Below are 19,722 nucleotides of genomic sequence, written 5' to 3'. Positions count from 1 at the left end.
CATTATGTTCTCTCATTGTTCAGTTCTCTCAGTGGTCGCGTATAAGTTTTCTTTGTTCTCTCAGTGTTTAGTTCTCTCAGTGATCGCGTATAAGTTCTCTAAGTTCTCTCAGTGTTTAATTCTCTCAATGATCGTGTCTTAAGTTCTCTCAGTTATCGCGTATAAGTAAGCTAAGTTCCTTCAGTGTTAAGTTCTCTCATTGACTGCGTGTTAATTTGTCTCTGTGATCGCGTGTTAAATTCTAACTAAGTTGTAACCTAATTTCTCTCAATAATCGCGTATAAGTTCATTATGTTCTCTCATTGTTCAGTTCTCTCAGTGGTCGCGTATAAGTTTTCTTTGTTCTCTCAGTGTTTAGTTCTCTCAGTAATCGCGTATAAGTTCTCTAAGTTCTCTCAGTGTTTAATTCTCTCAATGATCGTGTCTTAAGTTCTCTCAGTGATCGCGTATAAGTAAGCTAAGTTCTCTCAATGTTAAATTCTCTCATTGACCGCGTGTTGATTTGTCTCTGTGATCGCGTGTTAAGTTCCAACTAAGTTGTAACCTAATTTCTCTCAATAATCGTGTAAAAGTTCATTATGTTCTCTTATTGTTCTGTTCTCTCAGTTGTCGCGTATAAGTTTTCTTTATTCTCTCAGTGTTAAGTTCTCTCAGTGATCGCGTATAAGTTCTCTAAGTTCTTTCAGTGTTTAGTTCTCTCAATGATCGCGTCATAAGTTCCCCCATTATCGCGTATAAGTAAGTTAAGTTTTCTTAGTGTTAGGTTTTTCATTGACCGCGTGTTAATTTGTCTCTGTGATCGCGTGTTAAGTTCTAACTAAGTTGTAACCTAATTTCTCTCAATAATCGTGTATAAGTTCATTATGTTCTCTCATTGTTCATTTCTCTCAGTGGTTGCGTATAAGTTTTCTTTGTTTCTCAGTGTTAAGTTCTCTCAGTAATCGCCTATAAGTTATCTAAGTTCTCTTAGTGTTTAGTTCTCTCAATGATCGCGTCTTAAGTTCTCTCAGTGATAGCGTATAAGTAAGCTTAGTTCTCTCAGTGTTAAGTTCTCTTATTGACCGCGTGTTAATTTGTCTCTGTGATCGCGTGTTAAATTCTAACTAAGTTGTAACCTAATTTCTCTCAATAATCGCGTATAAGTTCATTATGTTCTCTCATTGTTCAGTTCTTTCAGTGGTCGCGTATAAGTTTTCTTTGTTCTCTCAGTGTTTAGTTCTCTCAGTGATCGCGTATAAGTTCTCTAAGTTCTCTCAGTGTTTAATTCTCTCAATGATCGCGTCTTAAGTTCTCTCAGTTATCGCGTATAAGTTTTCTTTATTCTCTCAGTGTTAAGTTCTCTCAGTGATCGCGTATAAGTTCTCTAAGTTCTTTCAGTGTTTAGTTCTCTCAATGATCGCGTCATAAGTTCCCCCATTATCGCGTATAAGTAAGTTAAGTTCTCTTAGTGTTAGGTTTTTCATTGACCGCGTTTTAATTTTTCTTTGTTATCGCGTGTTAAGTTCTAACTAAGTTGTAACCTCATTTCTCTCAATAATCGTGTATAAGTTCATTATGTTCTCTTATTGTTCAGTTCTCTCAGTGGTCGCGTATAAGTTTTCTTTGTTCTCTTAGTGTTAAGTTCTCTCAGTGATCGCGTATAAGTTCTCTAAGTTCTGTCAGTGTTTAATTCTCTCAATGATCGTGTCTTAAGTTCTCTCAGTTATCATGTATAAGTAAGCTAAGTTCTCTCAATGTTAAGTTCTCTCATTGACCGCGTGTTAATTTGTCTCTGTGATTGCGTGTTAAGTTCCAACTAAGTTGTAACCTAATTTCTCTCAATAATCGTGTATAAGTTCATTATGTTCTCTTATTGTTCTGTTCTCTCAGTGGTCGCGTATAAGTTTTCTTTATTCTCTCAGTGTTAAGTTCTCTCAGTGATCGCGTATAAGTTCTCTAAGTTCTTTCAGTGTTTAGTTCTCTCAACGATCGCGTCATAAGTTCCCCCATTATCGCGTATAAGTGAGTTAAGTTCTCTTAGTATTAGGTTTTCCATTGACTGCATGTTAATTTTTCTTTGTGATCGCGTGTTAAGTTCTAACTAAGTTGTAACCTAATTTCTCTCAATAATCGTGTATAAGTTCATTATGTTCTCTCATTGTTCAGTTCTCTCAGTGGTTGCGTATAAGTTTTCTTTGTTTTTCAGTGTTAAGTTCTCTCAGTGATCGCGTATAAGTTATCTAAGTTCTCTCAGTGTTTAGTTCTCTCAATGATCGCGTCATAAGTTCTCTCAGTTATCGCGTATAAGTAAGCTTAGTTCTCTCAGTGTTAAGTTCTCTCATTGACCGCGTGTTAATTTGTCTCTGTGATCGCGTGTTAAGTTCTAACTAAGTTGTAACCTCATTTCTCTCAATAATCGTGTATAAGTTCATTATGTTCTCTTATTGTTTAGTTCTCTCAGTGGTCGCGTATAAGTTTTCTTTGTTCTCTCAGTGTTTAGTTCTCTCAGTGATCGCGTATAAGTTCTCTAAGTTCTCTCAGTGTTTAATTCTCTCAATGATCGCGTCTTAAGTTCTCTCAGTTATCGCGTATAAGTTTTCTTTGTTCTCTCAGTGTTAAGTTCTCTCAGTTATCGCACATAAGTTCTCAAAGTTCTTTCAGTGTTAAGTTCTGTCAATGATCGTGTCTTAAGTTCTCTCAGTAATCGCGTATAAGTAAGCTAAGTTCTCTCAGTGTTAAGTTCTCTCGTTGACTGCGTGTTAATTTGTCTCTGTGATCGCATGTTAAATTCTAACTAAGTTGAAACCTAATTTCTCTCAATAATCGCGTATAAGTTCATTATGTTCTCTCATTGTTCAGTTCTCTCAGTGGTCGCGTATAAGTTTTCTTTGTTTCTCAGTGTTAAGTTCTCTCAGTGATCGCGTATAAGATCTAAGTTCTCTCAGTGTTTAGTTCTCTCAATGATCGCGTCTTAAGTTCTCTCAGTTATCGCGTATAAGTAAGCTTAGTTCTCTCAGTGTTAAGTTCTCTCATTGACCGCCTTTTAATTTGTCTCTGTGATCGCGTGTTAAGTTCTAACTAAGTTGTAACCTCATTTCTCTCAATAATCGTGTATAAGTTCATTATGTTCTCTTATTGTTCAGTTCTCTCAGTGGGATGCGTATAAGTTTTCTTTGTTCTCTCAGTGTTAAGTTCTCTCAGTGATCGCGTATAAGTTCTCTAAGTTCTCTCAGTGTTTAATTCTCTCAATGATCGCGTCTTAAGTTCTCTCAGTTATCGCGTATTAGTTTTCTTTGTTCTCTCAGTGTTAAGTTCTCTCAGTTATCGCGTATAAGTTCTCAAAGTTCTCTCAGTGTTAAGTTCTGTCAATGATCGCGTCTAAAGTTCTCTCAGTTATCGCGTATAAGTAAGCTAAGTTCTCTCAGTGTTAAGTTCTCTCATTGACCGCGTGTTAATTTGTCTCTGTGATTGCGTGTTAAATTCTAACTAAGTTGTAACCTAATTTCTCTCAATAATCGCGTATAAGTTCATTATGTTCTCTCATTGTTCAGTTCTCTCAGTGGTCGCGTATAAGTTTTCTTTGTTCTCTCAGTGTTTAGTTCTCTCAGTGATCGCGTATAAGTTCTCTAAGTTCTCTCAGTGTTTAATTCTCTCAATGATCGCGTCTTAAGTTCTCTCAGTGGTCGCTTATAAGTTTTCTTTATTCTCTCAGTGTTAAGTTCTCTCAGTGATCGCGTATAAGTTCTCTAAGTTCTCTCAGTGTTTAGTTCTCTCAATGATCGCGTCTTAAGTTCTCTCAGTAATCGCGTATAAGTAAGCTAAGTTCTCTCAGTGTTAAGTTCTCTTATTGACCGCGTGTTAATTTGTCTCTGTGATCGCGTGTTAAGTTCTAACTAAGTTGTAACCTCATTTCTCTCAATAATCGTGTATAAGTTCATTATGTTCTCTTATTGTTCAGTTCTCTCAGTGGTCGCGTATAAGTTTTCTTTGTTCTCTCAGTGTTAAGTTCTCTCAGTGATCGCGTATAAGTTCTCTAAGTTCTCTCAGTGTTTTGTTCTCTCAATGATCGCGTCTTAAGTTCTCTCAGTAATCGCGTATAAGTAAGCTAAGTTCTCTCAGTGTTAAGTTCTCTTATTGACCGCGTGTTAATTTGTCTCTGTGATCGCGTGTTAAATTCTAACTAAGTTGTAACCTAATTTCTCTTAATAATCGCGTATAAGTTCATTATGTTCTCTCATTGTTCAGTTCTCTCAGTGGTCGCGTATAAGTTTTCTTTGTTCTCTCAGTGTTTAGTTCTCTCAGTGATCGCGTATAAGTTCTCTAAGTTCTCTCAGTGTTTAATTCTCTCAATGATCGTGTCTTAAGTTCTCTCAGTTATCGCGTATAAGTAAGCTAAGTTCCTTCAGTGTTAAGTTCTCTCATTGACTGCGTGTTAATTTGTCTCTGTGATCGCGTGTTAAATTCTAACTAAGTTGTAACCTAATTTCTCTCAATAATCGCGTATAAGTTCATTATGTTCTCTCATTGTTCAGTTCTCTCAGTGGTCGCGTATAAGTTTTCTTTGTTCTCTCAGTGTTTAGTTCTCTCAGTAATCGCGTATAAGTTCTCTAAGTTCTCTCAGTGTTTAATTCTCTCAATGATCGTGTCTTAAGTTCTCTCAGTGATCGCGTATAAGTAAGCTAAGTTCTCTCAATGTTAAATTCTCTCATTGACCGCGTGTTGAATTTGTCTCTGTGATCGCGTGTTAAGTTCCAACTAAGTTGTAACCTAATTTCTCTCAATAATCGTGTATAAGTTCATTATGTTCTCTTATTGTTCTGTTCTCTCAGTTGTCGCGTATAAGTTTTCTTTATTCTCTCAGTGTTAAGTTCTCTCAGTGATCGCGTATAAGTTCTCCAAGTTCTTTCAGTGTTTAGTTCTCTCAATGATCGCGTCATAAGTTCCCCCATTATCGCGTATAAGTAAGTTAAGTTCTGTTAGTGTTAGGTTTTTCATTGACCGCGTGTTAATTTGTCTCTGTGATCGCGTGTTAAGTTCTAACTAAGTTGTAACCTAATTTCTCTTAATAATCGCGTATAAGTTCATTATGTTCTCTCATTGTTCAATTCTCTAAGTGGTCGCGTATAAGTTTTCTTTGTTCTCTCAGTATTAAGTTCTCTCAGTGATAGTGTATAAGTTCTCTAAGTTCTCTCAGTGTTAAGTTCTCTCAATGATCGCGTCTTAAGTTCTCTCAGTTATCGCGTATAAGTAAGCTAAGTTCTCTCAATGTTAAGTTCTCTCATTGACCGCGTGTTAATTTGTCTCTGTGATCGCGTGTTAAGTTCTAACTAAGCTGTAACCTAATTTCTCTCAATAATCGTGTATAAGTTCATTATGTTCTCTTATTGTTCTGTTCTCTCAGTGGTCGCGTATAAGTTTTCTTTCTTCTCTCAGTGTTAAGTTCTCTCAGTGATCGCGTATAAGTTCTCTAAGTTCTTTCAGTGTTTAGTTCTCTAAATGATCGCGTCGTAAGTTCCCCCATTATCGCGTATAAGTAAGTTAAGTTCTCTTAGTGTTAGGTTTTTTATTGACCGCGTTTTAATTTTTCTCTGTGATTGCGTGTTAAGTTCTAACTAAGTTGTAACCTCATTTCTCTCAATAATCGTGTATAAGTTCATTATGTTCTCTTATTGTTCAGTTCTCTCAGTGGTTGCGTATAAGTTTTCTTTGTTCTCTCAATGTTAAGTTTTCTCAGTGATCGCGTATAAGTTCTCTAAGTTCTCTCAGTGTTTAATTCTCTCAATGATCGCGTCTTAAGTTCTCTCAGTTATCGCGTATAAGTTTTCTTTGTTCTCTCAGTGTTAAGTTCTCTCAGTTATCGCGTATAAGTTCTCAAAGTTCTCTCAGTGTTAAGTTCTGTCAATGATCGCGTCTTAAGTTCCCTCAGTTATTGCGTATAAGTAAGCTTAGTTCTCTCAGTGTTAAGTTCTCTCATTGACCGTGTGTTAATTTGTCTCTGTGATCGCGTGTTAAATTCTAAGTTGTAACCTAATTTCTCTCAATAATCACGTGTAAGTTCATTATGTTCTCTTATTGTTCAATTCTCTCAGTGGTGGCGTATAAGTTTTCTTTATTCTCTCAGTGTTAAGTTCTCTCAGTGATCACGTATAAGTTCTCTAAGTTCTCTCAGTGTTTAGTTCTCTCAATGATCGCGTCTTAAGTTCTCTCAGTAATCGTGTATAAGTAAGCTAAGTTCTCTCAGTGTTAAGTTCTCTTATTGACCGCGTGTTAATTTGTCTCTGTGATCGCGTGTTAAATTCTAACTAAGTTGTAACCTAATTTCTCTCAATAATCACGTGTAAGTTCATTATGTTCTCTTATTGTTCAGTTCTCTCAATGATCATGTCATAAGTTCTTTCAGATATCGCGTATAAGTGCTCTATGTTCTCTCAGTGTTAAGTTCTCTCAGTGTTAGTGTCTTTATTTCTCTTAGTGATCGCGTATATGTTCTTTTTTTTCTCTCAGTGTTAAGTGCGCAATATGATTTACCCCAAAACACCAAAAAAAATCTGAAATGCACCCAAATACACCCAAATTCGCTTAAAATACCCAAATACTCATAATTTTGGCAGGTTAGGGTAAGGTTAGGGTTAGGTTAGAGTATTATGGGTATTTTGGGTCTTTTTGGGGGTATTTGGGGGGTCTTAGGTTCTCCCAGTTATCGCGTATAAGTGCTCTAAGTTCTCTCAGTATTAAGTTCTCTCAATAGTAGCGTTTTAATTTTTCTCACTGATCGCGTCTTATTTTCTCTCAGTAATCGCGTATAAGTTCTTTCTGTTCTGTCAGTGTTAAGTTCTGTCAATGATGGCATTTTAATTTTTCTCAGTGATCGCGTATAAGTTCTCTATGTTCTCTCAGTGTTTGTTTTCGCAGTGATTGTTTGTTATTTTCTCTCAATGATCGCGTCTTAATTTCTCTCAGTTATCGCGTATAAGTTCTTTAATTTCTCTCAGTGTTAAGTTCTCTAATTGACAGCGTGTTAATTTCTCTCTGCGATTGCGTGTTAAGTTCTCTCAATGATCGTGTCTTAATTTCTCTCAGTAATTACGTACAAGTTCTCTAATTTCTCTCAGTGTTAAGTTCTCTCAATGATCGCGTCTTAAGTTCTCTCAGTTATCACGTATAAGTGCGCTTAGTTCTCTCAGTGTTAAGTTCTCTCATTGACCGCATGTTAATTTGTCTCTGTGATCGCGTGTTACATTCTAATTAAGTTATTACCTAATTTTTCTCAATTATCGCATATTAGTTCTCTATGTTCTCTCATTGTTAAGCTCTCTCAGTGGTCGCGTATAAGTTTTCTTTGTCCTCTCAGTGTTAAGTTCTCTCATTGACCGCGTGTTAATTTGTCTCTGTGATTGCGTGTTAAGTTCTAACTAAGTTGTAACCTAATTTCTCTCAATAATCGCGTATAAGTTCATTATGTTCTCTCATTGTTCAGTTCTCACAGTGGTCGCGTATAAGTTTTCTTTGTTCTCTCAGTGTTAAGTTCTCTCAATGATCGCGTCTTAAGTTCTCTCAGTTATCGCGTATAAGTAAGCTAAGTTCTTTCAATGTTAAGTTCTCTCATTGACCGCGTGTTAATTTGTCTCTGTGATCACGTGTTAAGTTCTAACTAAGTTGTAACCTAATTTCTCTCAATAATCGTGTATAAGTTCATATGTTCTCTTATTGTTCTGTTCTCTCAGTGGTCGGGTATAAGTTTTCTTTATTCTCTCAGTGTTAAGTTCTCTCAGTGATCGCGTATAAGTTCTCTAAGTTCTCTCAGTGTTTAGTTCTCTCAATGATCGCGTCTTAAGTTCTCTCAGTAATCGCGTATAAGTAAGCTAAGTTCTCTCAGTGTTAAGTACTCTTATTGACCGCGTGTTAATTTGTCTCTGTGATCGCGTGTTAAATTCTAACTAAGTTGTAACCTAATTTCTCTCAATAATCGCGTATAAGTTCATTATGTTCTCTCATTGTTCAGTTCTCTCAGTGGTCGCGTATAAGTTTTCTTTGTTCTCTCAGTGTTTAGTTCTCTCAGTGATCGCGTATAAGTTCTCTAAGTTCTCTCAGTGTTTAATTCTCTCAATGATCGCGTCTTAAGTTCTCTCAGTTATCGCGTATAAGTTTTCTTTGTTCTCTCAGTGTTAAGTTCTCTCAGTTATCGCGCATAAGTTCTCTAAGTTCTCTCAGTGTTTTATTCTCTCAATGATCGCGTCTTAAGTTCTCTCAGTTATCGCGTATTTGTTTTCTTTGTTCTCTCAGTGTTAAGTTCTCTCAGTTATCGCGTATAAGTTCTCAAAGTTCTCTCAGTGTTAAGTTCTGTCAATGATCGCGTCTTAAGTTCTCTCAGTTATCGCGTATAAGTAAGCTAAGTTCTCTCAGTGTTAAGTTCTCTCATTGACCGCGTGTTAATTTGTCTCTGTGATCGCGTGTTAAATTCTAACTAAGTTGTAACCTAATTTCTCTCAATAATCACGTGTAAGTTCATTATGTTCTCTTATTGTTCAATTCTCTCAGTGGTCGGGTATAAGTTTTCTTTATTCTCTCAGTGTTAAGTTCTCTCAGTGATCGCGTATAAGTTCTCTAAGTTCTCTCAGTGTTTAGTTCTTTCAATGATCGCGTCTTAAGTTCTCTCAGTAATCGCGTATAAGTAAGCTAAGTTCTCTCAGTGTTAAGTTCTCTTATTGACCGCGTGTTAATTTGTCTCTGTGATCGCGTGTTAAATTCTTACTAAGTTGTAACCTAATTTCTCTCAATAATCTCGTATAAGTTCATTATGTTCTCTTATTGTTCAGTTCTCTCAGTGGTCGCGTATAAGTTTTCTTTGTTCTCTCAGTGTTTAGTTCTCTCAGTGATCGCGTATATGTTCTCTAAGTTCTCTCATTGTTTAATTCTCTCAATGATCGCGTCTTAAGTTCTCTCAGTTATCGCGTATAAGTTTTCTTTGTTCTCTCAGTGTTAAGTTCTCTCAGTTATCGCGTATAAGTTCTCAAAGTTGTCTCAGTGTAAAGTTCTCTCAATGATCGCGTCTTAAGTTCTCTCAGTAATCGCGTATAAGTAAGCTAAGTTCTCTCAGTGTTAAGTTCTCTTATTGACTGCGTGTTAATTTGTCTCTGTGATCGCGTGTTAAATTCTAACTAAGTTGTAACCTAATTTCTCTCAATAATCGCGTATAAGTTCATTATGTTCTCTCATTGTTCAGTTCTCTCAGTGGTCGCGTATAAGTTTTCTTTGTTCTCTCGGTGTTTAGTTCTCTCAGTAATCGCGTATAAGTTCTCTAAGTTCTCTCAGTGTTTTATTCTCTCAATGATCGTGTCTTAAGTTCTCTCAGTTATCGCGTATAAGTAAGCTAAGTTCTCTCAGTGTTAAGTTCTCTTATTGACCGCGTGTTAATTTGTCTCTGTGATCGCGTGTTAAATTCTAACTAAGTTGTAACCTAATTTCTCTCAATCGCGTATAAGTTCATTATGTTCTCTGATTGTTCAGTTCTCTCAGTGGTCGCGTATAAGTTTTCTTTGTTCTCTTAGTGTTAAGTTCTCTCAGTGATCGCGTATAAGTTCTCTAAGTTCTCTCAGTGTTTAATTCTCTCAATGATCGTGTCTTAAGTTCTCTCAGTTATCATGTATAAGTAAGCTAAGTTCTCTCAATGTTAAGTTCTCTCATTGACCGCGTGATAATTTGTCTCTGTGATTGCGTGTTAAGTTCCAACTAAGTTGTAACCTAATTTCTCTCAATAATCGTGTATAAGTTCATTATGTTCTCTTATTGTTCTGTTCTCTCAGTGGTCGCGTATAAGTTTTCTTTATTCTCTCAGTGTTAAGTTCTCTCAGTGATCGCGTATAAGTTCTCTAAGTTCTTTCAGTGTTTAGTTCTCTCAATGATCGCGTCTTAAGTTCTCTCAGTAATCGCGTATAAGTAAGCTAAGTTCTCTCAGTGTTAAGTTCTCTTATTGACCGCGTGTTAATTTGTCTCTGTGATCGCGTGTTAAATTCTAACTAAGTTGTAACCTAATTTCTCTCAATCGCGTATAAGTTCATTATGTTCTCTGATTGTTCAGTTCTCTCAGTGGTCGCGTATAAGTTTTCTTTGTTCTCTTAGTGTTAAGTTCTCTCAGTGATCGCGTATAAGTTCTCTAAGTTCTTTCAGTGTTTAATTCTCTCAATGATCGTGTCTTAAGTTCTCTCAGTTATCATGTATAAGTAAGCTAAGTTCTCTCAATGTTAAGTTCTCTCATTGACCGCGTGTTAATTTGTCTCTGTGATTGCGTGTTAAGTTCCAACTAAGTTGTAACCTAATTTCTCTCAATAATCGTGTATAAGTTCATTATGTTCTCTTATTGTTCTGTTCTCTCAGTGGTCGCGTATATGTTTTCTTTATTCTCTCAGTGTTAAGTTCTCTCAGTGATCGCGTATAAGTTCTCTAAGTTCTTTCAGTGTTTAGTTCTCTCAATGATCGCGTCATAAGTTCCCCCATTATCGCGTATAAGTAAGTTAAGTTCTTTTAGTGTTAGGTTTTTCATTGACCGCGTGTTAATTTTTCTTTGTGATCGCGTGTTAAGTTCTAACTAAGTTGTAACCTAATTTCTCTCAATAATCGTTTATAAGTTCATTATGTTCTCTCATTGTTCAGTTCTCTCAGTCGTTGCGTATAAGTTTTCTTTGTTTCTCAGTGTTAAGTTCTCTCAGTGATCGCATATAAGTTATCTTAGTTCTCTCAGTGTTTAGTTCTCTCAATGATCGCTTCTTAAGTTCTCTCAGTTATCGCGTATAAGTAAGCTAAGTTCTCTCAGTGTTAAGTTCTCTCATTGACCGAGTGTTAATTTGTCCCTGTGATCGCGTGTTAAATTCTAACTAAGTTGTAACCTAATTTCTCTCAATAATCACGTGTAAGTTCATTATGTTCTCTTATTGTTCAGTTCTCTCAGTGGTCGCGTATAAGTTTTCTTTGTTCTCTCAGTGTTAAGTTCTCTCAGTGATCGCGTATAAGTTCTCTAAGTTCTCTCAGTGTTGAATTCTCTCAATGATCGCGTCTTAAGTTCTCTCAGTTATCGCGTATAAGTTTTCTTTGTTCTCTCAGTGTTAAGTTCTCTCAGTTATCGCGTATAAGTTCTCTCAGTGTTAAGTTCTATCAATGATCGCGTCTTAAGTTCTCTCAGTTATCGCGTATAAGTAAGCTAAGTTCTCTCAGTGTTAAGTTCTCTCATTGACCGCGTGTTAATTTGTCTCTGTGATCGCGTGTTAAATTCTAACTAAGTTGTAACCTAATTTCTCTCAATAATCACGTGTAAGTTCATTATGTTCTCTTATTGTTCAATTCTCTCAGTGGTCGCGTATAAGTTTTCTTTGTTCTCTTAGTGTTAAGTTCTCTCAGTGATCGCGTATAAGTTCTCTAAGTTCTTTCAGTGTTTAATTCTCTCAATGATCGTGTCTTAAGTTCTCTCAGTTATCATGTATAAGTAAGCTAAGTTCTCTCAATGTTAAGTTCTCTCATTGACCGCGTGTTAATTTGTCTCTGTGATTGCGTGTTAAGTTCCAACTAAGTTGTAACCTAATTTCTCTCAATAATCGTGTATAAGTTCATTATGTTCTCTTATTGTTCTGTTCTCTCAGTGGTCGCGTATATGTTTTCTTTATTCTCTCAGTGTTAAGTTCTCTCAGTGATCGCGTATAAGTTCTCTAAGTTCTTTCAGTGTTTAGTTCTCTCAATGATCGCGTCATAAGTTCCCCCATTATCGCGTATAAGTAAGTTAAGTTCTTTTAGTGTTAGGTTTTTCATTGACCGCGTGTTAATTTTTCTTTGTGATCGCGTGTTAAGTTCTAACTAAGTTGTAACCTAATTTCTCTCAATAATCGTTTATAAGTTCATTATGTTCTCTCATTGTTCAGTTCTCTCAGTCGTTGCGTATAAGTTTTCTTTGTTTCTCAGTGTTAAGTTCTCTCAGTGATCGCATATAAGTTATCTTAGTTCTCTCAGTGTTTAGTTCTCTCAATGATCGCTTCTTAAGTTCTCTCAGTTATCGCGTATAAGTAAGCTAAGTTCTCTCAGTGTTAAGTTCTCTCATTGACCGAGTGTTAATTTGTCCCTGTGATCGCGTGTTAAATTCTAACTAAGTTGTAACCTAATTTCTCTCAATAATCACGTGTAAGTTCATTATGTTCTCTTATTGTTCAGTTCTCTCAGTGGTCGCGTATAAGTTTTCTTTGTTCTCTCTGTGTTAAGTTCTCTCAGTGATCGCGTATAAGTTCTCTAAGTTCTCTCAGTGTTGAATTCTCTCAATGATCGCGTCTTAAGTTCTCTCAGTTATCGCGTATAAGTTTTCTTTGTTCTCTCAGTGTTAAGTTCTCTCAGTTATCGCGTATAAGTTCTCTCAGTGTTAAGTTCTATCAATGATCGCGTCTTAAGTTCTCTCAGTTATCGCGTATAAGTAAGCTAAGTTCTCTCAGTGTTAAGTTCTCTCATTGACCGCGTGTTAATTTGTCTCTGTGATCGCGTGTTAAATTCTAACTAAGTTGTAACCTAATTTCTCTCAATAATCACGTGTAAGTTCATTATGTTCTCTTATTGTTCAATTCTCTCAGTGGTCGCGTATAAGTTTTCTTTATTCTCTCAGTGTTAAGTTCTCTCAGTGATCGCGTATAAGTTCTCTAAGTTCTCTCAGTGTTTAGTTCTCTCAATGATCGCGTCTTAAGTTCTCTCAGTAATCGCGTATAAGTAAGCTAAGTTCTCTCAGTGTTAAGTTCTCTTATTGACCGCGTGTTAATTTGTCTCTGTGATCGCGTGTTAAATTCTAACTAAGTTGTAACCTAATTTCTCTCAATAATCGCGTATAAGTTCATTATGTTCTCTCATTGTTCAGTTCTCTCAATGGTCGCGTATAAGTTTTCTTTGTTCTCTCAGTGTTTAGTTCTCTCAGTGATCGCGTATAAGTTCTCTAAGTTCTCTCAGTGTTTAATTCTCTCAATGATCGTGTCTTAAGTTCTCTCAGTTATCGCGTATAAGTAAGCTAAGTTCCCTCAGTGTTAAGTTCTCTCATTGACTGCGTGTTAATTTGTCTCTGTGATCGCGTGTTAAATTCTAACTAAGTTGTAACCTAATTTCTCTCAATAATCACGTATAAGTTCATTATGTTCTCTCAATGTTTAGTTTTCTCAATGATCATGTCATAAGTTCTCTCAGATATCGCGTATAAGTGCTCTATGTTCTCTCAGTGTTAAGTTCTCTCAGTGTTTGTGTCTTTATTTCTCTTAGTGATCGCGTATATGTTCTTTTTTCTCTCTCAGTGTTAAGTGCGCAATATGATTTACCCCAAAACACCAAAAAAAATCTGAAATGCACCCAAATACACCCAAATTTGCTTAAAATACCCAAATACTCATAATTTTGGCAGGTTAGGGTTAGGTTAGGGTTAGGTTAGAGTATTATGGGTATTTTGGGTCTTTTTGGGGGTATTTGGGGGGTCTTAGGTTCTCCCAGTTATCGCGTATAAGTGCTCTAAGTTCTCTCAGTGTTAAGTTCTCTCAATAATAGCGTTTTAATTTTTCTCACTGATCGCGTCTTATTTTCTCTCAGTAATCGCGTATAAGTTCTTTCTGTTCTGTCAGTGTTACGTTCTGTCAATGATGGCATTTTAATTTTTCTCAGTGATCGCGTATAAGTTCTCTATGTTCTCTCAGTGTTTGTTTTCGCAGTAATTGTTTGTTATTTTCTCTCAATGATCGCGTCTTAATTTCTCTCAGTTATCGCGTATAAATTCTTTAATTTCTCTCAGTGTTAAGTTCTCTAATTGACAGCGTGTTAATTTCTCTCTGCGATTGCGTGTTAAGTTCTCTCAATGATCGTGTCTTAATTTCTCTCAGTAATTACGTACAAGTTCTCTAATTTCTCTCAGTGTTAAGTTCTCTCAATGATCGCGTCTTAAGTTCTCTCAGTTATCAAGTATAAGTGCGCTAAGTTCTCTCAGTGTTAAGTTCTCTCATTGACCGCATATTAATTTGTCTCTGTGATCGCGTGTTAAATTCTAATTAAGTTATTACCTAATTTTTCTCAATTATCGCATATAAGTTCTCTATGTTCTCTCATTGTTAAGCTCTCTCAGTGGTCGCGTATAAGTTTTCTTTGTTCTCTCAGTGTTAAGTTCTCTCATTGACCGCGTGTTAATTTGTCTCTGTGATTGCGTGTTAAGTTCTAACTAAGTTGTAACCTAATTTCTCTCAATAATCGCGTATAAGTTCATTATGTTCTCTCATTGTTCAGTTCTCACAGTGGTCGCGTATAAGTTTTCTTTGTTCTCTCAGTGTTAAGTTCTCTCAATGATCGCGTCTTAAGTTCTCTTAGTTATCGCGTATAAGTAAGCTAAGTTCTCTCAATGTTAAGTTCTCTCATTGACCGCGTGTTAATTTGTCTCTGTGATCGCGTGTAAAGTTCTAACTAAGTTGTAACCTAATTTCTCTCAATAATCGTGTATAAGTTCATATGTTCTCTTATTGTTCTGTTCTCTCAGTGGTCGCGTATAAGTTTTCTTTATTCTCTCAGTGTTAAGTTCTCTCAGTGATCGCGTATAAGTTCTCTAAGTTCTTTCAGTGTTTAGTTCTCTCAATGATCGCGTCATAAGTTCCCCCATTATCGCGTATAAGTAAGTTAAGTTCTCTTAGTGTTAGGTTTTTCATTGACCGCGTGTTAATTTTTCTTTGTGATCGCGTGTTAAGTTCTAACTAAGTTGTAACCTCATTTCTCTCAATAATCGTGTATAAGTTCATTATGTTCTCTAATTGTTCAGTTCTCTCAGTGGTCGCGTATAAGTTTTCTTTGTTCTCTCAGTTTTAAGTTCTCTCAGTGATCGTGTATAAGTTCTCTAAGTTCTCTCAGTGTTTAAATCTCTCAATGATCGCGTCTTAAGTTCTCTCAGTTATCGCGTATAAGTTTTCTTTGTTCTCTCAGTGTTAAGTTCTCTCAGTTATCGCGTATAAGTTCTAAAAGTTCTCTCAGTGTTAAGTTCTGTCAATGATCGCGTCTTAAGTTCTCCCAATAATCGCGTATAAGTAAGCTAAGTTCTCTCAGTGTTAAGTTCTCTCATTGCCCGTGTGTTAATTTGTCTCTGTGATCGCGTGTTAAATTCTAACTAAGTTGTAACCTAATTTCTCTCAATAATCACGTGTAAGTTCATTATGTTCTCTTATTGTTCAGTTCTCTCAGTGGTCGCGTATAAGTTTTCTTTATTCTCTCAGTGTTAAGTTCTCTCAGTGATCGCGTATAAGTTCTCTAAGTTCTCTCAGTGTTTAGTTCTCTCAATGATCGCGTCTTAAGTTCTCTCAGTAATCGCGTATAAGTAAGCTAAGTTCTCTCAGTGTTAAGTTCTCTTATTGACTGCGTGTTAATTTGTCTCTGTGATCGCGTGTGAAGTTCTAACTAAGTTGTAACCTAATTTCTCTCAATAATCGTGTATAAGTTCATTATGTTCTCTTATTGTTTAGTTCTCTCAGTGGTCGCGTATAAGTTTTCTTTGTTCTCTCAGTGTTAAGTTCTCTCAGTGATCGCGTATAAGTTCTCTAAGTTCTCTCAGTGTTTAATTCTCTCAATAATCGCGTCTTAAGTTCTCTCAGTTATCGCGTATAAGTTTTCTTTGTTCTCTCAGTGTTAAGTTCTCTCAGTTATCGCACATAAGTTCTCAAAGTTCTCTCAGTGTTAAGTTCTGTCAATGATCGCGTCTTAAGTTCTCTCAGTAATTGCGTATAAGTAAGCTAAGTTCTCTCAGTGTTAAGTTCTCTCATTGACTGCGTGTTAATTTGTCTCTGTGATCGCATGTTAAATTCTAACTAAGTTGAAACCTAATTTCTCTCAATAATCGCGTATAAGTTCATTATGTTCTCTCATTGTTCAGTTCTCTCAGTGGTCGCGTATAAGTTTTCTTTGTTTCTCAGTGTTAAGTTCTCTCAGTGATCGCGTATAAGATCTAAGTTCTCTCAGTGTTTAGTTCTCTCAATGATCGCGTCTTAAGTTCTCTCAGTTATCGCGTATAAGTAAGCTTAGTTCTCTCAGTGTTAAGTTCTCTCATTGACCGCCTTTTAATTTGTCTCTGTGATCGCGTGTTAAGTTCTAACTAAGTTGTAACCTCATTTCTCTCAATAATCGTGTATAAGTTCATTATGTTGTCTTATTGTTCAGTTCTCTCATTGGGTGCGTATAAGTTTTCTTTGTTCTCTCAGTGTTAAGTTCTCTCAGTGATCGCGTATAAGTTCTCTAAGTTCTCTCAGTGTTTAATTCTCTCAATGATCGCGTCTTAAGTTCTCTCAGTTATCGCGTATTAGTTTTCTTTGTTCTCTCAGTGTTAAGTTCTCTCAGTTATCGCGTATAAGTTCTCAAAGTTCTCTCAGTGTTAAGTTCTGTCAATGATCGCGTCTAAAGTTCTCTCAGTTATCGCGTATAAGTAAGCTAAGTTCTCTCAGTGTTAAGTTCTCTCATTGACCGCGTGTTAATTTGTCTCTGTGATTGCGTGTTAAATTCTAACTAAGTTGTAACCTAATTTCTCTCAATAATCGCGTATAAGTTCATTATGTTCTCTCATTGTTCAGTTCTCTCAGTGGTCGCGTATAAGTTTTCTTTGTTCTCTCAGTGTTTAGTTCTCTCAGTGATCGGGTATAAGTTCTCTAAGTTCTCTCAGTGTTTAATTCTCTCAATGATCGCGTCTTAAGTTCTCTCAGTTATCTCGTATAAGTTTTCTTTGTTCTCTCAGTGTTAAGTTCTCTCAGTTATCGCGTATCAGTTCTCAAAGTTCTCTCAGTGTTAAGTTCTGTCAATGATCGCGTCTTAAGTTCTCTCAGTTATCGCGTATAAGTTAGCTAAGTTCTCTCAGTGTTTAGTTCTCTTATTGACCGCGTGTTTATTTGTCTCTGTGATCGCGTGTTAAATTCTAACTAAGTTGTAACCTAATTTCTCTCAATAATCACGTGTAAGTTCATAAAGTTCTCTTATTGTTCAATTCTCTCAGTGGTCGCTTATAAGTTTTCTTTATTCTCTCCATGTTAAGTTTTCTCAGTGATCGCGTATAAGTTCTCTAAGTTCTGTCAGTGTTTAGTTCTCTCAATGATCGCGTCTTAAGTTCTCTCAGTAATCGCGTATAAGTAAGCTAAGTTCTCTCAGTGTTAAGTTCTCTTATTGACCGCGTGTTAATTTGTCTCTGTGATCGCGTGTTAAGTTCTAACTAAGTTGTAACCTCATTTCTCTCAATAATCGTGTATAAGTTCATTATGTTCTCTCATTGTTCAGTTCTCTCAGTGGTCGCGTATAAGTTTTCTTTGTTTCTCAGTGTTAAGTTCTCTCAGTGATCGCGTATAAGTTCTCTAAGTTCTCTCAGTGTTTTGTTCTTTCAATGATCGCGTCTTAAGTTCTCTCAGTAATCGCGTATAAGTAAGCTAAGTTCTCTCAGTGTTAAGTTCTCTTATTGACCGCGTGTTAATTTGTCTCTGTGATCGCGTGTTAAATTCTAACTAAGTTGTAACCTAATTTCTCTTAATAATCGCGTATAAGTTCATTATGTTCTCTCATTGTTCAGTTCTCTCAGTGGTCGCGTATAAGTTTTCTTTGTTCTCTCAGTGTTTAGTTCTCTCAGTGATCGCGTATAAGTTCTCTAAGTTCTCTCAGTGTTTAATTCTCTCAATGATCGTGTCTTAAGTTCTCTCAGTTATCGCGTATAAGTAAGCTAAGTTCCTTCAGTGTTAAGTTCTCTCATTGACTGCGTGTTAATTTGTCTCTGTGATCGCGTGTTAAATTCTAACTAAGTTGTAACCTAATTTCTCTCAATAATCGCGTATAAGTTCATTATGTTCTCTGATTGTTCAGTTCTCTCAGTGGTCGCGTATAAGTTTTCTTTGTTCTCTCAGTGTTTAGTTCTCTCAGTGATCGCGTATAAGTTCTCTAAGTTCTCTCAGTGTTTAATTCTCTCAATGATCGTGTCTTAAGTTCTCTTAGTGATCGCGTATAAGTAAGCTAAGTTCTCTCAATGTTAAATTCTCTCATTGACCGCGTGTTGATTTGTCTCTGTGATCGCGTATTAAGTTCCAACTAAGTTGTAACCTAATTTCTCTCAATAATCGTGTATAAGTTCATTATGTTCTCTTATTGTTCTGTTCTCTCAGTTGTCGCGTATAAGTTTTCTTTATTCTCTCAGTGTTAAGTTCTCTCAGTGATCGCGTATAAGTTCTTTAAGTTCTTTCAGTGTTTAGTTCTCTCAATGATCGCGTCATAAGTTCCCCCATTATCGCGTATAAGTAAGTTAAGTTCTGTTAGTGTTAGGTTTTTCATTGACCGCGTGTTAATTTGTCTCTGTGATCGCGTGTTAAGTTCTAACTAAGTTGTAACCTAATTTCTCTCAATAATCGTGTATAAGTTCATTATGTTCTCTCATTGTTCATTTCTCTCAGTGGTTGCGTATAAGTTTTCTTTGTTTCTCAGTGTTAAGTTCTCTCAGTAATCGCCTATAAGTTATCTAAGTTCTCTCAGTGTTTAGTTCTCTCAATGATCGCGTCTTAAGTTCTCTCAGTGATAGCGTATAAGTAAGCTTAGTTCTCTCAGTGTTAAGTTCTCTTATTGACCGCGTGTTAATTTGTCTCTGTGATCGCGTGTTAAATTCTAACTAAGTTGTAACCTAATTTCTCTCAATAATCGCGTATAAGTTCATTATGTTCTCTCATTGTTCAGTTCTTTCAGTGGTCGCGTATAAGTTTTCTTTGTTCTCTCAGTGTTTAGTTCTCTCAGTGATCGCGTATAAGTTCTCTAAGTTCTCTCAGTGTTTAATTCTCTCAATGATCGCGTCTTAAGTTCTCTCAGTTATCGCGTATAAGTTTTCTTTATTCTCTCAGTGTTAAGTTCTCTCAGTGATCGCGTATAAGTTCTCTAAGTTCTTTCAGTGTTTAGTTCTCTCAATGATCGCGTCATAAGTTCCCCCATTATCGCGTATAAGTAAGTTAAGTTCTCTTAGTGTTAGGTTTTTCATTGACCGCGTGTTAATTTTTCTTTGTGATCGCGTGTTAAGTTCTAACTAAGTTGTAACCTCATTTCTCTCAATAATCGTGTATAAGTTCATTATGTTCTCTTATTGTTCAGTTCTCTCAGTGGTCGCGTATAAGTTTTCTTTGTTCTCTCAGTTTTAAGTTCTCTCAGTGATCATGTATAAGTTCTCTAAGTTCTCTCAGTGTTTAAATCTCTCAATGATCGCGTCTTAAGTTCTCTCAGTTATCGCGTATAAGTTTTCTTTGTTCTCTCAGTGTTAAGTTCTCTCAGTTATCGCGTATAAGTTCTCAAAGTTCTCTCAGTGTTAAGTTCTGTCAATGATCGCGTCTTAAGTTCTCCCAATAATCGCGTATAAGTAAGCTAAGTTCTCTCAGTGTTAAGTTCTCTCATTGCCCGTGTGTTAATTTGTCTCTGTGATCGCGTGTTAAATTCTAACTAAGTTGTTACCTAATTTCTCTCAATAATCACGTGTAAGTTCATTATGTTCTCTTATTGTTCAGTTCTCTCAGTGGTCGCGTATAAGTTTTCTTTATTCTCTCAGTGTTAAGTTCTCTCAGTGATCGCGTATAAGTTCTCTAAGTTCTCTCAGTGTTTAGTTCTCTCAATGATCGCGTCTTAAGTTCTCTCAGTAATCGCGTATAAGTAAGCTAAGTTCTCTCAGTGTTAAGTTCTCTTATTGACCGCGTGTTAATTTGTCTCTGTGATCGCGTGTTAAAT

General features: G+C 36.2%; 1 long non-coding RNA gene across 3 annotated transcripts; it reads left to right on the top strand.

Moving 5' to 3' along the window:
- The first annotated feature begins 1,013 nt into the window (after nt 1-1,013).
- LOC127863120 (uncharacterized) lies at nt 1,014-18,825 on the top strand. 3 transcript variants are annotated; one of them, XR_008040922.1, is made up of 2 exons: nt 1,014-1,454; nt 18,289-18,825. It is a non-coding gene; the product is annotated as an uncharacterized LOC127863120 (long non-coding RNA). The 3 variants fall into 3 exon arrangements; XR_008040921.1 differs by lacking the exon at nt 1,014-1,454 and adding an exon at nt 5,491-5,537; XR_008040920.1 differs by lacking the exon at nt 1,014-1,454 and adding an exon at nt 14,005-14,657.
- Nucleotides 18,826-19,722: the final 897 nt, after the last annotated feature.

This window comes from Dreissena polymorpha, unplaced genomic scaffold, assembly GCF_020536995.1.
Source record: "Dreissena polymorpha isolate Duluth1 unplaced genomic scaffold, UMN_Dpol_1.0 chrUn001, whole genome shotgun sequence".
NCBI lineage: Eukaryota > Metazoa > Mollusca > Bivalvia > Myida > Dreissenidae > Dreissena > Dreissena polymorpha.
Note: the sequence above shows the minus strand (reverse complement) of the source record. Positions and strands in the feature narration are given on the sequence as shown.